The sequence below is a fragment of the Neomonachus schauinslandi genome, chromosome 10, assembly GCF_002201575.2.
Source record: "Neomonachus schauinslandi chromosome 10, ASM220157v2, whole genome shotgun sequence".
Taxonomy (NCBI): domain Eukaryota; kingdom Metazoa; phylum Chordata; class Mammalia; order Carnivora; family Phocidae; genus Neomonachus; species Neomonachus schauinslandi.
In genome coordinates, this window is record NC_058412.1 from 7,548,981 (window position 1) to 7,568,270 (window position 19,290).

The window sequence follows — 19,290 nt, forward strand, 5'->3', positions numbered from 1 at the left end:
ATTCCTTCGTCATAGATACGGTGGCCGAGCTCGGCACGCTGCGCCGGCTGAGTGGCTGTAGCAGCAGAATTGGCCTTAATCCCCACAGCCCTGGGCGCCTGTTTCCCGGCCCTTGGTTGCAGGCTGCATTTCAGGGGAGCCAGATCTGCCCCCCCCGGGCACTTTCCTTTCTGTCTGTGGGGGTAATTGTGCTTTTTCTGCTGGTCGCCTGCTTCAGGAAGCGTGCACACCCCCCCCCGCCCCCCCAAGTACTAGCTGGCCTGGGGGTCTTTAAGAGTCCAAGCTGTGTGTGCTCACAGTCGCCCTTGAGAATGTCCCGTTTGCACCAGTGCCTGTGCCCAGGTTGCTTACCCCCCCGGCCCCCGACACCAGCCTTCCTGTCCAGCCCGCCAAGCCCACCTTCCTCCAAGCCCACGCCCGAGAGCCCACCATGGCACCCTGTTGCCAAAATCGACGTGAAGCCCAGTGTTGCGAGCCCTCCATGGTCCGGCTCTGTCGTTCCTCTGCGGCTCCACCTCACATCTCTTCTCTGAGCTGCCGGCTCCCTGAGTCATTCGTTAAACGTTGATCGAGAGCCCCCCACGCCCCAAGCGACATGCAGGGGGGTTGCTGGGCGACGTGGGAGCAAGACCCTGCCCTCTGAGCCTTCCATCCAGAGGGGTGGGAGCCCCAGCAGATGGGTTACGGGCAGGCCTCACAGACCCTCAGGGCCCTGGGGACGGTGGGGAGCAGGGAGGCTTCATGGGAGGGAGTCTCAGAATTGTTGGCATCTTTAACCTGCCACACTTGGCGGGACCAGGGCCTCCAGTGCTGAACCACCGGGGTTGGAGGGGGCATGGGACCACCAGGGGCTTCAGTGGGGTTGAGAGGCCGGCACCTGGAGCCTGGCCTGAGGGGCCCGCTCTGTGGGCAGCCTGGCCCAGAGCCCCTCTGTCTACCCATCCTTCCCGCCTCTGCACAGACCCCACCTCAGGCCTCCCCTTTGCACTGCCTTCTGCTTTCACTGCTTAATTACACTTATATACTTCACTGTGCCTCTTTCCTCGCTCCTTTGTCGATCCTGAGGGCAGAGTTGGGTCTCTGGCGTCCCTGTGGCCAGTGGGGGAAGCATGGCCTACAGGCCAGCTAGTCTCAGTGGGCGCAGGACTGCTTGGCTGTGTGGCCTTGAGGAAGTGGCTTCCTGTTTCTGAGCCTTGGTTTCCTCATCTGTAGTGGGTGGTGGTGACCTCAAGAGTGGGACGGGGTGTGAATGTGCCCAGAGGTCCTGAGGTAGAGCTTTAAGTGCTGCATTTAGACTCCGGGGTTAGGCGTCGGGGCTGGAAGAGCATCCCTGTGACTCATTGCTTCCTGTGGTCCTCGAAGCTACTTCCGGGCACTCAAGAGCAGGAAGCAGCCCCAGAAGGAGAGGTGACTTGCCTAGGGCCACACGGCAGCACATCAGAGTCCAAATCTGATACTCTTTGGGCCCCGGGCATGGGAAGGGGTGCTTGGTACCCCTACACTCCAGCGCTCCCTGCTGTCCCAGAGGCATCCAGGCGGGTCCAGGGACAGCCTGTCAGGGAGTAGGTCTCCTGTCCTCTGCCACCTGGCCACCACCGTGGTTAGGAGAGGAGGGGTCTTTGGGATGGCAGGCGCAGAAAGGGTGCCCCTCACGCCCCCTCTCCCCAGCGGGGCCTGCATCTAGAGAGCGGAGAGCCAGGGCGTAGCCATGCTGCAAGGCTTGGCCCCCTGTCACCTGGTGACACCTTCCTTGGGGGATCCTGCTTAGAATGACATGCCCTCTTCCCCTCAGCGCACAGCACCTGCAACAAGGGGTATGAGCCACGCACGGGGGCTGTGAGCTCTCTGCGCCCGCGTGGCCGCTGGGTGAGTGCATGGAGGACTGCCTGGCAGAGTGGCAGGCCGACTGGCCAGAGGCAGCTCCCACCTCAAGTCTGGGACTAGACTCCTCCTGGAGGGAGCAGCCGCCTTGAGTGGGCAACACCGGTCGGACGACAGGTAACCTCCTCTAGCCGTGGCATTGCCTCAGCCCGCTTCCCTGAGCTGGAGTCCGGAGCCCACGCTCCCCTCCTCTTCCTGGCCCTGTGGCTCCAGGCAAGACCCTGAACTTGTCTGGGCCTCGGTGGCCTCGTGCCTGAAGTGGGACTGACTGCTGTGCCCGCCCCGGCTGGGCTCATGCACGTGGGCCCGTGGCTGCCATTCGCCCGCTGTGGAATTCCTGTCTCTCCTGCACCACAGGCTTTCACGGGAGAGGGCGGTCTTGACGGCCTGGCCCAAACCTTTGCTCTCCTCCGACATCATGATTGACAAAACTCTCAGGACGTTTAAGGGAGAGGCCTGTGGCCTGGCCCACGGGGCACCTGGAATCTGCATGTGCCCAGCAAACCCAAGTGCCTGCGTCCCTCCCGGAGTTTGGGCCCGCTCGTCCCTGGCTCTGTGCTCTCGGGCGAGACCCTTCTTGCTCAAGTGCAGAATGAAGGGGCTGGACCACACACGCGGCTTCTCTCTTCTTCTTCTTTGCAGCTGAACCTTTTCCCTCCAAGTGAAATCACAGATGGAGGTCCATGTACAGGGCACATGAGGTGGCCCTGCAGGGTGGAGGGACACCCGGCTGCTGGCCCAGATCCCTGCAGTCCAGGCCTTGAGATGCGCGAGGCTTGTTCTCTGGTGGATACACAGCAAACAGCGACGTGTCTGTGGGCAGAACGGGCCCCCAAATAGAAACCGTGGATCAGGTTTGGGTTTCTTGCTCTCCACCTCCCGGGGCCCCACTCGTGTCTCCCCTGCGGCCGCCTCATTGTTGTGATGTTGGCAAACACTCGCTTTTTCTTCCTCTGACACGGCCCAAGAAGAACACCAGAGCGGCCTTTCTCTGGCCTCTGGTCCAGGGGTTGGTGGCCTCGGGGAGCCGTGGGGGTGGGGGCGGCAGCGGCCGGGACGCAGGAGGTTCCAAGAATCCCATTAGTGGGCATTGAGCCACTTTCCTTTCTTTCCTGGAGAGTTGAGAGTCAACAAAGTTGAATTTTATGGCTCAAGAAAATGGCAGCTTGTGAAGAGACCTCACTTCCTTGCTGCCCCTCAGTCCAGGGACTCTTAGAATCCCTTCCCCAGTGCCTGGTATTTTAGTAGCACTCTCTGGTTTTCAAAATTCTTCTGCCACAACTATGCTTAAAATTAAAAAAAAAAAAAAAAAAAAAATTTTTTTTTTTTTTTTTAACCAAAAGGTTCAGGTGGGAAAATCAAAAGATCCCTAAAGGCTAAGCAGTTTGGAATAGAAAAAATCTGGAATTCCAGCTGGATCCATTTTCTGAAATGTATTTCATGTCGTTTTGTCCTATAGTTACTCCATGAAAATAAGATTTCCACAGCCAAACACACGGCAGGGAGTCAGGCATGCCGTTACACCCCCTTAAAAATTGAGCACATAAATCTTAGTCACAAAGATTGAAGTAAAATAAACTGGTCCGGGACACCTGGGTGGCTCAGTCGGTTAAGCGTCTGCCTTCGGCTCGGGTCATGATCCGAGGGTCTTGGGATCGAGTCCCGAGTCGGGGCTCCTTGCTCAGCGGGGAGCCTGCTTCTCCCTCTCCCACTCCCCCTGCTTGTGTTCCCTCTCTCGCTGTGTCTCTCTCTGTCAAATAAATAAATAAAATCTTTAAAAGCAAACAAACCAGTCATACATTAAAGGGTCTGAGAAGTCCTGCAATAAAGAAACCAATTTAACTTTGTGGCAGGAAGTAATTTGCACATTTACATGACCGTGGAGCATCTCTTACCTTTTACATCCCGTGAGGCGCAACACCCCAAACTAATTTTCCTTGGAAGACATTTTTGGGAGTATTTTTTTGTAAATGAGAGCAGGAAGATGAAGACATGTCAACACTTAAAGGTCCTTCAGCAGAACAGTGAAGCCTGGAGGAAGATGAGATGCAGTCGTATTTACCTTCTGAAGAATATAAGGCATCTTGCATCAGTTCGGACTCTTTTGAAAGCGATGGAAAAAACGGTCTCAAGTGGGTTAAAGCAAACAAGGGAATTTAATATTTCACAACACTGAGGAGTCCAGGGTGGACTGGGTGGGGACACTGCCGACTCAGGGACCTCCACCGCTGTGCTCCCCTGTTCTCCGAGCCCGTGTGCTATCTGCAAGCCCACCTGCTGTGGCTGATGGGGCAGGATGTCCAGTCATTCGTGGTGTCGGGACAGAGCACAATGGGAGAGAGCCCCGTCTTTGGGGGGAAAGTGAGGGAGCCCCCTTTGGGTCCGGTGAGTTGGGAATGCGGGTGGTGTGGACCCTTAAGAGACACTGAGAATTATTATAAGAGGAAATGGATGCAAGGGGGCGGGGGGCACACCATCCAAATGCCATTTTCCTGGTTCCTTTTTCTGTTGTGCTAGCGGGGCTGGCGGTGGGGGAGTGGGGGGGGGGCAAGTCTTAGAACATGCGCTAAAGGTCTGGGTGGAGACAGGAGGAGTGGGGGGGTGTTGACCGGTTCCCCTGTTGCGCTGGACAAACTGGAGAGAGACCTGTCATTGGTGGGGGGAAAGGAAGACAGAGGCTCTTAGAAGAAAGAGCGTGTCTGGCTGCTGAACTCCCCTAGGTTGGAAATGTGACCCTAGGACTTTGCCCTGGCAGGAGCGCCCCCGAGAGCTACCCCAGCCCTTCACTTTGCCGGTCCTCCTTTTCCTTCCAGATCTCTGAGAATCTCTGTCTTGGCAAATGATCACACACAACCCCTCGCCTCTGAGCCTTGGTTCTGAGACACTCCTTATTGCTGGTGCTCGCTGACAGGTGGCATAAATTATTATTTATTGTAAAGAGGGGAGATACTTCCCTTGCAATCCGAGGTGGTAGTCTGAGCGATTTCCCTTCCTCCCCACCCGTGACAATCATGGCAGTACTTTATGGGTATTCAAGTGCAATCTGTGTGTGTTAATTTTTTTTTTTTACTTTTGACCCCTTTCACCCATTTTTCTTGCCGCCCCCATTTATGTCTTGTTACTGGAAAGTCAGCCCTTTGCAGGCAGGGTGCTTGACAATACCCAGGAATCCCCAGTGCCTGGCGCAGAGTAGCTCCTCATAAATTTCGGTCTAGCAAGCGGATGGCTGATGCGGGGCTTGCAGGCTGGGTGCTGGTTACACAGGGCCCTTACTTCCTGAAAATTCACATCCCTGGGAGCCTCCCCTGACAGATGTGACAGCCGTGCTCAGGTGAGGAAGTTGGGGTGCGGAGAGCTTAACCAGCCTTGGGGAGGTCAGGGCTGAACTGGCCTGCTCTCTTCCCAGCGGAAGACACCCCTGGGCTCTGGCCTCAGCCAGGTAGGGGAGTGCTGGGAAGCCTCCAGCCCTGCCCAGGGTGGGCCAGGGACGGATGCAGGGATGACCGTGGGTGCTTCACTTTCTGCTTGGCTTTTCACTGAAGTTTAACTTGTGTGCCTTAAAGTGCGTATTTTCACAAGAGAAGACATGTAACCTGCACCCAGAAGCCCCGTCACGACTTTCTTTTTTTTTTTTTTTAAGATTTTATTTATTTATTTGACAGAGACAGACACAGCGAGAGCAGGAACGTAAGCAGGGGGAGTGGGAGAGGGAGAAGCAGGCTTCCCGCCGAGCAGGGAGCCCGATGCGGGGCTCGATCCCAGGACCCTGGGATCATGACCTGAGCCGAAGGCAGACGCTTAATGACTGAGCCACCCAGGTGCCCCCCGTCACGACTTTCTAATCGTTGCCCCCACCGAGCGTGGCCGGTCCTGATTTCCATCACCACGCGTTCGCTGCGCCTGCTTTTATTCCTTTTGTAAATGGAATCCTCCAGCATGAAGTATTTTGTGTCTGGCCGCTTCACGCAGTGCTCTGTCTGGAGATTCATCTGTGTTGTGTCACTGAGGTTCATTCTGATGGCTTGTGGTCGTCTGTCGTATGAACACACCGCAGTTCATTCACCAGTCTGTTGCAGATGGACTTGGGGACTTTCCAGCGGGGGCCATTACAAATCCTGCTTTTTGGTGGACACGTGCCAATCTTGCTGTTGGGAACAAAGCAAGAAGTTGAGTTCCTAGTGTATGGGGGTGTGTGGTCATCTTTGGTAAATACTCGGAACAGTTTTTCGGAGCGGTCCAAGGTAGACTCCTTTGGTTTTGTGACAAGATTGCAAACCCCTGGAACGGCCATGGGGGCTACCATCAAACAGGGGGCAAACTCGCTGAAAGTCAGGGGTGCCATCGGCCACCATGCGGTGGTCCAGGTGACCAGGGAGCTGGTGCTGGGCCACGTGCATAGCTGTGCCATGCTCAGGTTTCCTTCATTGTCCCACTGGGCATCTTTTCCAGCCCTGCTCCCCTCTGTGAGACTTGCGGCCTGGGTGGTCTTACCCTCTGGAGGGCACGCAGCCCCTCTCTGTTCTTGAACTGAGCAGTGGAGGAAAATGCCTCTCCCAAGTGGCTGTTGTGGGAAATGTCTGCGTGAAAGTATTCAGTAAGCATCAGTAAGCATCTGCCCTAAGACCTGGGGACCGCGGTGGAATTAGTCATTCCTGAAACTGCAGTCAGCTCAGACATAGTCATAATCCAAAACCCATCCATCAGGACTTCAGACCCCACTATATTTTCCTCCCTTGGGGACTTTGCTCTCTAATTAAGTTAGATTTCAGGATATATTAAAATAATTTGTCAGCTTTTGAGCACACATCCGCCCCTGGTGTGAGCCAGCAGGAGAGGCCGTTCGGTTTTCTGCAGATCCCAGGCAGGGCGGGAAGTCTGTGGGTGTGAGGAGGCTCATTGGGCATGGAAGGAAAACGCTTTTCTAGCTGTTTTCCTCAGACTGGCCAGCAAGGACAGTGGGAACTGCGTCCTTCCATGCCTGGGTCCAGGAACTGGCCCCAGAAAGGCCCCCAGAACTGTAACTCCTTAGGTGGCGCCCACAGTGCCCTGGGGCGGGGGGGGGGTGCTGCCTGGGCCATTTCAGGAGTTGAGTGGAGTGTTCAGAGGCACCTCCCTCTCTGAGTGTGTATCCTGAGGGACTGCCCCCCCCCGCCCACTCCCTGCAGTGCATTGAATCACGCCCTTGACTGCAGAGAGATCCAGCAAGCTTGTGTCTGTGGGCCCACCCCAGACATCTGGCACACACCTGAGCGTACCCCACTGTCTGTGGGCTCCTCAAAAGTGGGGCTTTTGTTCCTGCACCTAACACACATGCTGGGCACACGGACAGTGTGGAGTGCATACTGTGTCTGTGGTGGGGGGCTCTCCGGGGCAGGTCTGCAGCACGTTCCTAGGGGCCATGTCCCCAGATTCGAGGCTGCCAGGCTCTGGTGGGAAGGCCTGCACTTTGCCTCCCTGCTCCTGTGAGCCTGCTCTTTGCCCTTCTGTCCAAAGACCTTGACTTAGAGTCCTTTTTTTCTTTTTCAACAGCTTTGTTGAGACGTAACTCACATGCCATATAATTCACCCATTTAAAGTACAGGATGCACAAATAAAATCTTTAAAATAAATAAAAATAAATAAAGTACACAATGCAGTGGGTTTTAGTACACTTACAAGTATGTGCAACCATCCCTACAGTCAATTCTAAAATATTACCATCACCCTGAAAGGAAACCCCATACCCTTTAGCTGTCACCTTCTATCTCCCCATCCCCCAGCCCTAAGAAACCATGAATCTTTTTACTGTCTCTATAGATTTCTTATTCTGGACGTTTTATATAATGGGATCATGTCATATTTATCCTTCTGTGTCTGGTTTCTTCACTTAGTGTGATCTTTTCAAGGTTCTTCTATGTTGTAACATATGTCGGTATTTCATTTCTTTTTAGGGCTAATTAATATTCCACCGTATGAATGGAATTGTTCTCATTCATCTGTTGATGGACATTTGAGTTGTTTCCACCTTTTGGTTATTATGGACAATGCTGCTGTGAACACTGTGTATGAGTCTTTGGGTGGCCATGCGTTTTCACATCTCTTGGGTATCTACCCAGGAGCAGAGTTTCTGGGTTACATTGTAACTATATATATGTTTAATCATTTGAGGAACTGCCAGACTGTTTTCCAAAGCAGCTGCACCATTAAATTCCCAACAGCAATGTATGAGGGTTCTGATTTTTCCAAATCCTTGTCAACGCTTGTATTGATCTGATTTTTTGATTCTAGAAATCTTAGCGGGTGTGAAGTGGTATCTCAATGTGCTTTTGATTTGTTTCTCTCTAATAACTAATGATGTTGAGCATCTTTTCATGTGTTTTATTGATCTTTGTATGTCTTCTTAGAGGAATGTCTATTCACATCCTTTGCCCATGCTTTAATTGGGTTATAAGTCTTTCTGTTAATTGTAAGAGTTCTTTATATATTCTAGATACAAGTCCTTTATCAGTTATATGATTTGCAAATATTTTCACCCATTTTGTGAGTTGTCTTTTCATTTTCTTGTCTGTGTCCTCTTGAAGCACAAGTCTTAAATCTTGATGAATTCCAGTTTATTTATCTTATCTGGTTATTTGGCCTTCTGGTGTCATATCTAAGAATCCTTTGCCAGATCCAAGGTTATGAAGATTTATGGTTTTTTTCCTAAGAGTTTTATAATTTTAGCTCTTACATGTAGTTCTCTGATCCATTTTGAGTTAATTTTTTATATGATGTGAGGTGAGGGTCCAGCTTCGTTCTTTTGCATGTGGCTATGCAGTCATCCCAGCACCATTTGTCTACAAGATATTCTTTCCCGATCTGCTAGTCTTGGCACACTTGTTCAAAATCAGTTGACCAAAGATGTGTGGGTTTAATTTTGGATTTTCAATTCTATTTCATTGATCTCTATATCTGTCCTTGGGCCAATATCATGCTGTCTTGATTATTATTGCTTTGTAGTAAGTTTTGACATTGAGACGTGTGAGTCCTATGTTGTTCTCCTTCTTCGGGATTGTTCTGGCTGTCCTGGGTGCTCACAATTCCATATAAAATTTAGAATCTTGTCAATTTCTGCAAAGAAGTAAGCTGGAATTTGATAGGGGAATGTATTGAATCTGTAGATTAATTTGGGGTATATTGCCTTCTTAATAATGTTAAGTCTTCTGATTCATGAACATGGGATATTTTCCCAATTATTTAGATCTTTTTTTCCAACAATATTTTATAGTTTCAAAGTATAAGTTTTGCACTTCTTCTGTGAAATCCATTCCTATTCTATTCTTTTTGATGCTATTGCTAATGGAATTGTTTTCTCAATTTCATTTTTGGATTTTTCATTGCAAGTATATAGAAATAAAATTGATCTTTGCATATTGATCTTTTATCTCGCAACGTTGCTGAACTGTTAGTTTTTTTTTTTTTTTTTAGTGGAATCTTTAGAATTTTCTATATATAAGATAATGTCATCTGCAAATAGAGATCGTTTTACTTCTTCTTTTCTAATCCTGTACTTCTTTTTCTTGCCTTATTGGCCTGGTTAGAACCTCTAGTATGTTGTTGAATAGAAGTGGTGAGAGCGGGCATCCTTGTCTCATTCCTCATCTGAGGTAGAAAGCATCCAGTCTTTCACCATTAAGTAGGATGTTAGCTTTGTCAGGTTGAAGAAATTCCCTTCTACTCCTAGATTATTTAGTGTTTTTATTATGAAAGTGTTGGATTTTGTCGAGTACTTTTTCTGCATCAATTGAGATAAGCATGTGATTTTTGCTTTTTATTTTTATTGATATGATATACTACATGAATGGATTTTCGGATGGTAAACCAACCTTGCATTCCTGAGATAAATCCCACTTGGTCATGGTATGTAATTCTTTCTATTCTTTACATTGCTGGATTTGGTATGCTAGTATTTTGTTGATTTTTTTGTTTGTTTTTGCATCCATGTCCATTATAATGACACTGGTCTATATCCTCTCTCTGAAGTCTCTCTGGTTTGGTATCCAGGTAGTAATGGCCTTATAGGACAAGCTGGGAAGTGTTCCCTCCTCTTCTATTTTTTTTGGGAAGAATTTATGAAAATTGGTATTGATTCTTTAGATGTTTGTAGAATTCAGCAGTGGAGCCATCTGGGCCTGGGCTTTTTTGTGTATGAGTAATATTTTGCTTGCCAATTCTATGTATTGCCTTGTTATAGGCATTTCAGATCGTCTCCTTCTTTATTTCAGATTGTCTGTTTTCCTTGAGTAAGGTTTGGTAGTTTGTGCCTTTCTACTGTCTTAGATTCTTATAAGCATGTTCTTTCTGCTCTTTCAGTCATTGTTGACATTTATTGAACTCTTCCTGTGTGCCAAGCACCTTTTTGTGCATTAGCTCATTTAGTTTTGATGATCTAGGTAGGGCAGTTATTGTCTCCATTTTACATACCTAGACACTGAGGCAGAGAGAAGTTGAACAATGGGTCAGGGCCACACAGCCAGGCAATAGTAGAGCTAGGATTTGAGCCTAGGCAGCCTGGCCACACAGCCCTCTCTGCTGTCCTCCCTGCTCTCCTGAGGCCCTGCTTTGTGCTAGTACAAAAATAGGTCAGACCTGGTCATTGCCCAAGTCACTCCCCAGAGACCCCAAACCTAAGCGAAAGAGGTATTTTATGCCTGACATGAGCAAGGGGCTGGGGAAGTTGGAGTGTCAGGAAGGGCCCCATGGAGCAAGTGATGTGTGAAGCAAGCTTTGAAGGAGGGCCCAGTACAGGGGTACATGTGGCTGAGTTGTGAGTGAACCCCTTCCGGGGCTTTTGTCTTCCATGTCTTTGTCTCTCCCAAGTGCTTAGCAAAAGAGCCTCACAGAGAACCTTCCCGTAGGATGCTGATGCCCTCTCCCCACCGGCAGGGGTTTGGAGCAGTGAGGTTGCGCCCCGTATGTCTGTCTGAATCACCAGGCCTCCGCAGTTAGCTCCTCTGGAGAGGAAAAGGCAGACCATTTGCAAGACAATTGCTAGACAGAAATCAGGAGCCACCAGACATAACTCAACATAATTATTTCTGCATAATGACTTCTGCTACTTGATTCAGTCTTGAGCAATGACTGTAATCTTTATCTGTCACAGGAAAGCTGGTGGCCGGGGAGCCCCTGTGGCTCAGCGATAGAGCCAGGAGGAAATGTGCAATTTGAGTTAATGGAGTGTCCCCAAGCAGCTGGGGAGCCAGAGCCTCCAAGGCCTCTGGAATGATGGACCCTCCTTCGGCGAGGAAGCCTGATGGCAGAGCCGGCCCTGTCTCTGAGGGGATGCAGCCCACAGGCTTTGTCAAGGATGGGGGAAGAGAATGACAGAGATGACAGGGTGTGCCCAAGTCACAGGGCCACTTAACGACAGGGGCACACCCGGTCTGCTCTCCTGCCACCCAGTACTTGCCCCATACGAGCTGGTGTGTGTCTCAGTGGGACAGGAAGAGCTGTGGAGGAAGGTGTCTGTGTGGACTGGATATGTTCTCACCTGGCACTCAGGGCCCTGAGCTGGTCACTGAACACATTGATTGTTGAGGGCTGCCCCCGGGAGGCTGGAAGTGGTAGGGCCTTTGTAGCAGGCAGCCAACTGACCTTCACCCAAGCTCGCTCCAGCGGCATGAATCATGCAGTGTGGTGGCTGAGTGGGTCCTGGAGGGCAGGTCTCCCTGAGAGGGCTGAGGGCTGGGGGAGCACCTGCTCTGGGTCAGAGCCCCCCTGACCCAAGGGGCTGCTTGCTCACTGCATTCCCACAGCCTCCTGGAAGCTCCTGTAATTGATGGAGAGAGCAGGAATGGGTTTAGGAATTTGTATTTTTTGGCATCCCACTTAGCCACGTGTGACCATGGCAAGTGTCCCCAAGTATGTTTGCCCCTCTGTAAACTGGGGGTTAGGATGGGCTGATAGGATGGATGATAAAATTACCACTGGACACATGGGTCTAGCACATTCTGCTGCTGGCTCTGTTACTGGGTTTTGCAAAGGCGACCTTGGGGAGGGCCCTTGACCCTATCTGGGCCTGAGTTCCCTGAGTGTCAAAGCAGGGCTTACGGAGCTGCAAGATGGCTCAGCTAAGATCATGGACTTAAAGTGCCTTTAAAAAATATGGGACAAGGGGAGCGCAGAGGACTTTTAGGGCAGTAAAACTTCTCTGTATGATACTGTCACGGTGGACATACATCATCATACACTTGTCCAGACGCACAGAAGGTACACCAAGAGTGAGCCTTAATGCAAACTATGGATTTGGGGTGATGATGTATGTCGATGTAGGTTCATCAACTGTAATAAATGTGCCTGTCTTTGGTTGATCATGGGGAAGGCTGCTCAAGTGTGCTGTGAGCATTAAACTGCTCTCAGAATAAAGTCTAGGGGCGCCTGGGTGGCTCAGATGGTTGGGCATCTGCCTTCGGCTCGGGTCACGATCTCCAGGTCCTGGGATCGAGCCCCACATCGGGCTCCTTGCTCAGCGGGGAGCCTGCTTCTCCCTCTCCCTCTGCCTCTCCCCCTGCTTGTGCACATGTGCTCTCTCTCTCTCTTAAATGAATAAATAAAATCTTTAAAAAAAGTCTGTTTTTTAAAAATATACATTATATAATGAAAAAATATGTACATAAAATCTTAAATATCCATATATACATATATATGTGTGTCTATAGACACGTGTGTGTATGTGTGTGTGTATGTGTGTGTGTGTGTGTGTGTGTACAGTGCTGTCTAAAAGCTCAGTGACCTTCCAGTGAGAATTTCTGGTGGGAAGATGTACGGCTTTTCTTTCGAGGTCTTAGATCCCAGCAGTGAGTTTAAATAACGTGATCGGCATAGAAGTTCCATGTTGGTGAAACGGGATGGAATTTTCACTCTGAGCCAAGTGCACTCTGCTTCCAGGAACGTCCATGCGATGCCTTTGGGGGCCTTCATTGTCCACCACTGATTACTTAGTGAGCGCCGTTGCATCCCAGCTGCACAGAAGCAGAGACAGGCCCCCCCCCCTCCCCGAGCTCAGAGTCAATTGGAGGAGATACAGTCCCTCAAGCCAAGGCGCGAGGGGAGCCCCGCCAGCACCTGCACCGTCCAGGGGCCGTATTTTCTGGGGTGAATGAGCTTCTTGGCTCCCGTCCTCAGGACCACTCCAGTGAGTGCGTATAAACCGTTATCATTGCAGGAGATAACCCGCATTAGGAGGAAATAGCTGGGAAGTGTGCTTAGATTAGGAAGAAAAATGGGGTCTCAGGTGAAGAGACGCATGACAGGGGACTGGGGGTTGAGAAGGAGCCAGCCAGAGGGGAAGGCGGGTACCCCGGGGTGTGATCTGGGCTCCATTCTGGCTCTGCCACTTGGAAGACACATGCCCTTGAGCGAGTAGTTAGCTTCTCTAAGCCTCAGTTTCCCCACCAGGAAACCAGGGTTAGTCATTATGCCTGCCTCATAAGGTTGATGGAGGATTGAATTGGCTAGTGCGAATAAACGCACAGAAAGCTCTTAGCACAGCCCCCGCAGCCTAGGGACGGTAACTCTGAGAACGTTACAACTACACGCCACATACAGGGTGCAGCCCGCTCACAGAAAGGGGTAAAGGAGGAGGTCAGCCATCCGCCAGCCATGCAGGGTGTGTGGAATGTGCCCGAAGCTGGTGGTGTGACGGTTGAAGGTGAGGTGGGGGAGTGGTCGGGGCACCCAGGATGCCCACGACGTGTGGACTTCTCATAGTGACCGACCGTATGACTGTGAGCCGTGGGGCTCGAGATCGGTGATGCCTTCTGGCTGTTTCTGCGTGCAGGGGTGGGAGCTTGGCTGCGGGAGCCCCTGTGAGCCCGTCCTGTGTCAGGTCGTGGTGTGCACAATCCCGGGGCCTATATGGTGACCCTGTGGGTCAGAGCGTTGGGACAGACCACGGTGACTCAGTGATGCTGCCAATGCCCAAGCCCTGGGTGTGCGGACTGAAGAGGTCGGAGGCCACCGGCCCATGTTCCTTTTGCTCCAGCACATGATAGCTGGTGCCCTCACCCACGGGGAGGCCTGGGTCTCCCCGGGAGACCTCTCCCATTAGTACTGCGGCGGGCTTTCCTCCCTCCCGGGGCAGCAGGTCCATATGCTCGGTGGCTTGCCTGGGCCCAGGAGCCAGGGCTTTCCTGTACTCCGTGTGGGGCTCACAAAAGCTGTGGTCCCCCCGGACGCACACAGAAGCTGCCAGAAAGGCAGTGAGTGGGCTCTGGGCCGGGGCTGTACGCACCCTAAGTGACCTGTTGTTCCTCTCTCCCAGGGCATGGTCTAGCAGCCCTGACAAGGTTGTGGAACCTGCCCCCAGAGCTTCTGGTCCTGACTGTCTCCACCTCCACTTGGCCTTGGGTAAGTCACTTTGGGAGGCCAGAAGGGCCCGGGAGCCGGGAAGGACCTGTAGGTGGGGCGGGGGTTCTGCCACTCTGTGGGGTCCTGCCTGTGGCTGGCACGTGAGGATTTCACCCAGCTCAGTGGGAAGAGACCAGGAGCCGGGGACAGCCTGCCTGGCACACCCATGAAGTGGTCGGGAAACTGAGACTCTGGGATGCAAAGAACCCACCCAGGTCCCGTGATCATCTCGGTTCCCGCCTGAAGCCGGCCAGGTCTCTCTGGTAGGTCATTTGGCCTGGGGTACTTTGACTTGGGATTCCTGAAAGCTTCTATCTCCCAGGCCCTGCCCACCTCCTACCCACAGAGGGGAAGAGCTCCCTTCCCAGGGCCCCAGGGCTGAGCCTCCCCACCCCCACCTCCCTTCTCCCCCAGGCCTCCCTGGGGCCTCGGAAACCTTGGGTTCAAAGTCCTCTTCTCTGGCCCCACGCCTGTCCTCCCAGACTTTTCTCTGGCTCCTCGGGACTTCTCCCAGCCCCTCTGCTTTGCTGCCCTTCCTGCCTCCCCTAGAGACTGACCGCCCTTTCTCACTCACAGCCCCACGCCCCTCCTGCCCTCCAGCGTGGCAAGGCCCTCACCAGGCCTGGCCCCCAAACCTGGAGCCGGCTGCTTTCCTCTCAGGGAAGGGGTCAAGTCCACAGAAATTAACACGACCTACCAGCCCTTGGTCTGTTTGAATCCAGCACCCTCCCGGCCCCGTCTCTCACCACTGCCTGCTTGGGTTCCGGGGAAGCTCTAGCGATAGCAGAGGGCCTGCAATGTTCGAAAGTGCCACCCAGCCCCCAGGCCTTTGCTCAGTGGCGCCTCTGCGTAGACCACTGTCCCCTCTCTTGGCCCACTCCTGTCCATCCCATACAGCTGAGCTCAGGGGTGGCGTCCTTTCTCAAAGCCTTCCTGACCCCGGGGCTGAGCCCATTGCCTGTCCTCTGTCCTCTAGAGGCACTCCGTAGGGCTCTCTTCTCACCAGGTGGCTCCCCCACCAGGAAGTGCTGACTGAGCACTGAACAAACCCCCCGCTGGGGGGCCCGGACCCGGCCCGCCTCTGTTTTGCTGTCTGTCGCTCCTGCTGAGCTCAGGGTTCGGTTCTGTTCCCAAGTGAGGAAGGAGGTGGTGAGTGGGAGAAAGGCCTCTGCCCTTGGGTTTGTGCAGTCTGGATCCCGCTGGGCCCACTTGACAGCCTCCCCGCCTCATCTGTAAGAGGGTCAGTCACGCCTCCCTCTTGGGTGGTTGCAAGAGTAGAGGTGTGGGGAAGCCTCAGTTGCCCTACAGCCCTTCTTCCTCTTCCTCCCCCTGCCCGGCTTGGTAATTACTACAGTGACTGTCATTAGTCATCGGCCCTGCCCTGCTCTGCCCGGCCCACCCCAGTACTGTGAGCCCCCGTCGAGGCCAGGGGCGTGGGGTCTGTGGCCAACGGCCACCTGGCGGGATGAGGCAGCATCAGGGAAGGGCCACTGGGGGCTCAGCCCTGCAGGGTCAGGCCCAGCCCTGGAGAGCCCGCCTAAGAGCCCTCGCAGAAAGTCTGGACTTTTCTAGGCCCTCCAAGCGTGTAATTCTCACCTTCCACCCAGAAGGAATCACCTTTAAGGCTCAGCTGTGAGGCTACGATTTGCACCCAAAACCTGCCTTAATTTCCACCTTAATAAACCACCCTAGGGTTGCTGGGTGCCCAGCACTATAGCCCTGAGGGGGTCTGAGGGGTCTGCGGGGCCTGAGGAGGCTGAGGGGGTTGCAAGCCTGGGGAGGGCAGAGGCCAAGCTGCTGGTTTCATGTGAGTACCCCCAGCAGATGTGAGTGTGTGCCTGCAGGTCAGACCAACAGACTCCCAGCAGAGCCCCCAGATAGCACAGCACGTCTCCCTGCTCCCTGCCCCCCCAGGAAGCCTGCATCCCTTGGGTATGGGGGGTCCCCCCATCTCTTGCTTGGATGTCCTTCCTTCTCTCATCTATCCTCTTCACCTTTGTGAAAGTGCTCCGGGGGTTGCCTCTGCCTCAGGGGATAGATGAGCGTGGAAAGTGTGGCTTTCACTAGTTCGATCTCCTTCCGCCCGCTCTTCGGGAGCTGGGAAACGAGCAAATGGGGCTGTGTGTTACCTGGACCTTGTCTGCGTGCAGGCACATCTCAGAGACGCTGCAGCCTCCGTTCCGGATCACAGCCGTAAGGCGAATGTCCCAGTAAAGTGAGTCAGTGAATGTTTTGGTTTCCCAGTGCATATAAGTTATATTTATACTATACTGTAGTCTATTAAGTGTGACATAGCATTATGTCTAAAAAACAAACAAAAAAAAACAATGCACGTACCTTCATTTAAAAATACTTCATTGCTAAAAAATGCTAATCATCATCTGGGCTTTCAGTGATTCATCATCCCTGATCAGAGAATCACCGTAGCAAATATAATCATAATGAAGTTGTTTGAAATATTGCAAGAATTACCAAAATGTGCCACAGAGACACGACGTCAGCAAATGCTCTTGGGCAATGCCATTGATAGACGTACTTGATACACAGTTGCCACAGACCTTCAGTTTGTAAACCATGCATTATCCATGGAACACCTGGGAGGCTCAGTCAGTTAAGCGTCTGCCTTGGGCTCAGGTCATGATCCCAGAGTCCCACATCGGGCTCCTTGCTCACAAGTGGGGAGTCTCCTTCTCCCTCTGCCTGCTGCCCCCCCTGCTTGTGCTCTCTCTCTGACAAATAAATACGTAAAATCTTTAGGAAAAAAAAGCATTATCTGCGAGGTGTAAGAAAGCAAAGCACAATAAAACCAAGGTATACCTGTACACGCATCCCAACTAGAGGCGGGGTTGGGGTTGGGGGAGGCTCGTGGCCAGGTCAGGTCCTGCGGAGGCTCGTAGCTAGATGTCAGGACGCTGGAGCAGGCACAGGGGCCCAAAGGGGGCCGAGGAGTGTCTCTTCCCAGCCCAGGGTTCCAGTGCCCACAGCAAATGCCTGCTAACCCCCACCCCCACCACTACCACCAAGAGATAAGGAACTCAGATGGTACTTCTGGTACATCGGTATCCTTCCGTGGATGTCCTAGGTCAGGTGATGGCAAATGGGAGGACCCCTTCTCTTTGCTCCCAGGTACTGGAGAAGCACCTGGGCGTGAGGCCATGGGTTCCAGCCTTCCCCCCAGCAACCCTGTGTTTGTTTACTTAACGGATACTTACTGATCACACACTCTGTGCCAGGAAGCATCTAGGCTCTGGGCTTCCAATAGAGAACAAACCAGAATAAAGCCTGGCCCTGGGGACCTTGCATTCTAGTTCTGGGGGGAGAGAGACAATGAATTCAATAAAATATAGAGAAAAAATCAAGGAGGACAGGAGAATAAAGAATTTGTGTTAGGGTTTCAGCTTGGTTATAGTACTAGGGAAGGCCTCGCTGGGAAGCGTGTTGAGGAAGACCTGAAGGAGGGGAGGGAGCAATTTTATATCTGAGGAACAGCCAGTGCAAAGGGCTTATGGCAGACGTACGCCCGAGTCATTAAGGAGCAGCAAGAAGATCACTGTCACTGCATGGGGATGGGCAGGTGCAGGGATAGATGGCCAGGCAGGTGGGATGGGAGGGGGTGTAGGTCATACACGGGGGCAGGACACCTGCAACGCTAACCCGATGAGGAATATGGGTGATATCGTGGTATCTCAGTGCTGCCAAAATCAAACCATACAAGGCACCTCCTCAGTCCTTTAAATAGTGACCCCCTCCTCAAAAATCTCATAATTGTTGCTTACAGAGATTTGTCTAGCCACAGTTCTGCTGGGAGATGTTAGGTGAACAGGGGCATGGAGATTTGGGGTTTTGCAGAAGTGGATAGGAGAGCATGACGCCGGACTGACCTCTCCTCTGGCTGCCGGGCTTACAGCTCGCGGAAGTGTTGCTCGTCTGCAGGTCCCAGGGAGCCATCCACGGGCCGCTCTGAGGTGGCCTCCAAAGTAGAAACGGCGCCAGTTTTGAGGCAGGGCATTGGAAAGGGGAAATCCTTCCTGTGTTGTAAGTTGAGGGTTATTTTTAATAGTGACTTGGGATGACTTTGCAATATCGCTTCCTGTGGGCGTCTCCTTCAGGCCTCAACCACAGGGGGAGATACTGCATGGCAAGCGTTGTGGGCAGTGTGCAGTGTGTGCACCTGCGTGCACACACACACACATGCACGCGCACCATGGGCATGCACAGCTCGGCTTGGCATTCTCATTCGCTGGGGAATCCATGGAAGGACTGTTGTCCTGGCCCGAATCAGGACTGCCAGCCCCAGGCAAGGGAATCACTGCCCTCAGTGTCCGTGAGCTTCCACTCCGGGTAGGTTTCTGCGTCATGTTGGGGAGGAAGGGTGCTTTAACTGCCAGTGAGCCCTTGCTCGGCGCCGAAAGGGCGGGACACAGACGGAACCTCCGCATCCAACGAATGAACGAATGAATGATCAAGCCCAAGATCTTGCTGCTTGTTGGCCCCTGGGCCGGGGCCCCCTCCCAGGTCTGCGTCCATGTAGACCCTCCCCTGCCATGACGCAGGCCCCTCAGGGTGGCCCGCACTGATCCTTCTCACTTGCCAAAGCCCAGATTTCCGGGTCAGCCCGGATTTCACGTTTTCTGTCCTGTGGACCCCTTGACTCTTCTTGGACCTATCAGACCGTACGTGCAGGTTTGTGGCTAAAAAGTCCTCTCCAGGAGCATACTGCATGAAGGTTTGCTCTGGTGGCTGCACCTGGGACCCCCTAGGGTCTCCAGGAGACTGGCTCTTTCCCTGAAGTTCAAGACTCGGTTGGAAAGTCTTGGGTGGGAAATTCAGAGACCTGGTGCGCCAGCAAGAGGGGCTCCGCGGGGCCGGGTCAAGTTCACTGCGCAAAGGCTGGGCCTACAGAGGAGCTGGGGGTTGTCAGCCCCACCTTCCCTCCCTCCCTCCCTGACTTCCTTCTTCTTACCAAGTGCCAAGTACTGCAGTCTTCCCGTGTTTCAGGCACGGTGCTAATTGGTTACAGGCTTACTCCCAGCTGCTCTCTGG

The 19,290-nt window shown here is 52.6% G+C and overlaps 1 protein-coding gene across 2 annotated transcripts in view; it reads left to right on the forward strand.

Moving 5' to 3' along the window:
* The window catches only part of HPCAL1 (hippocalcin like 1), a 108,960-nt gene that overhangs the window by 68,591 nt on the left and 21,079 nt on the right, over positions 1 to 19,290 (forward strand). Inside the window, exon 2 of one of the 2 annotated variants that reach the window (XM_021697376.1) lies at positions 14,162 to 14,247. The exons of the other annotated variant lie outside the window; for it this stretch is intronic. The gene's annotated coding sequence lies outside the window, so the exon portion shown is untranslated. The remainder of the gene's footprint in view (positions 1 to 14,161; positions 14,248 to 19,290) is intronic. 2 annotated transcript variants of the gene reach the window in all.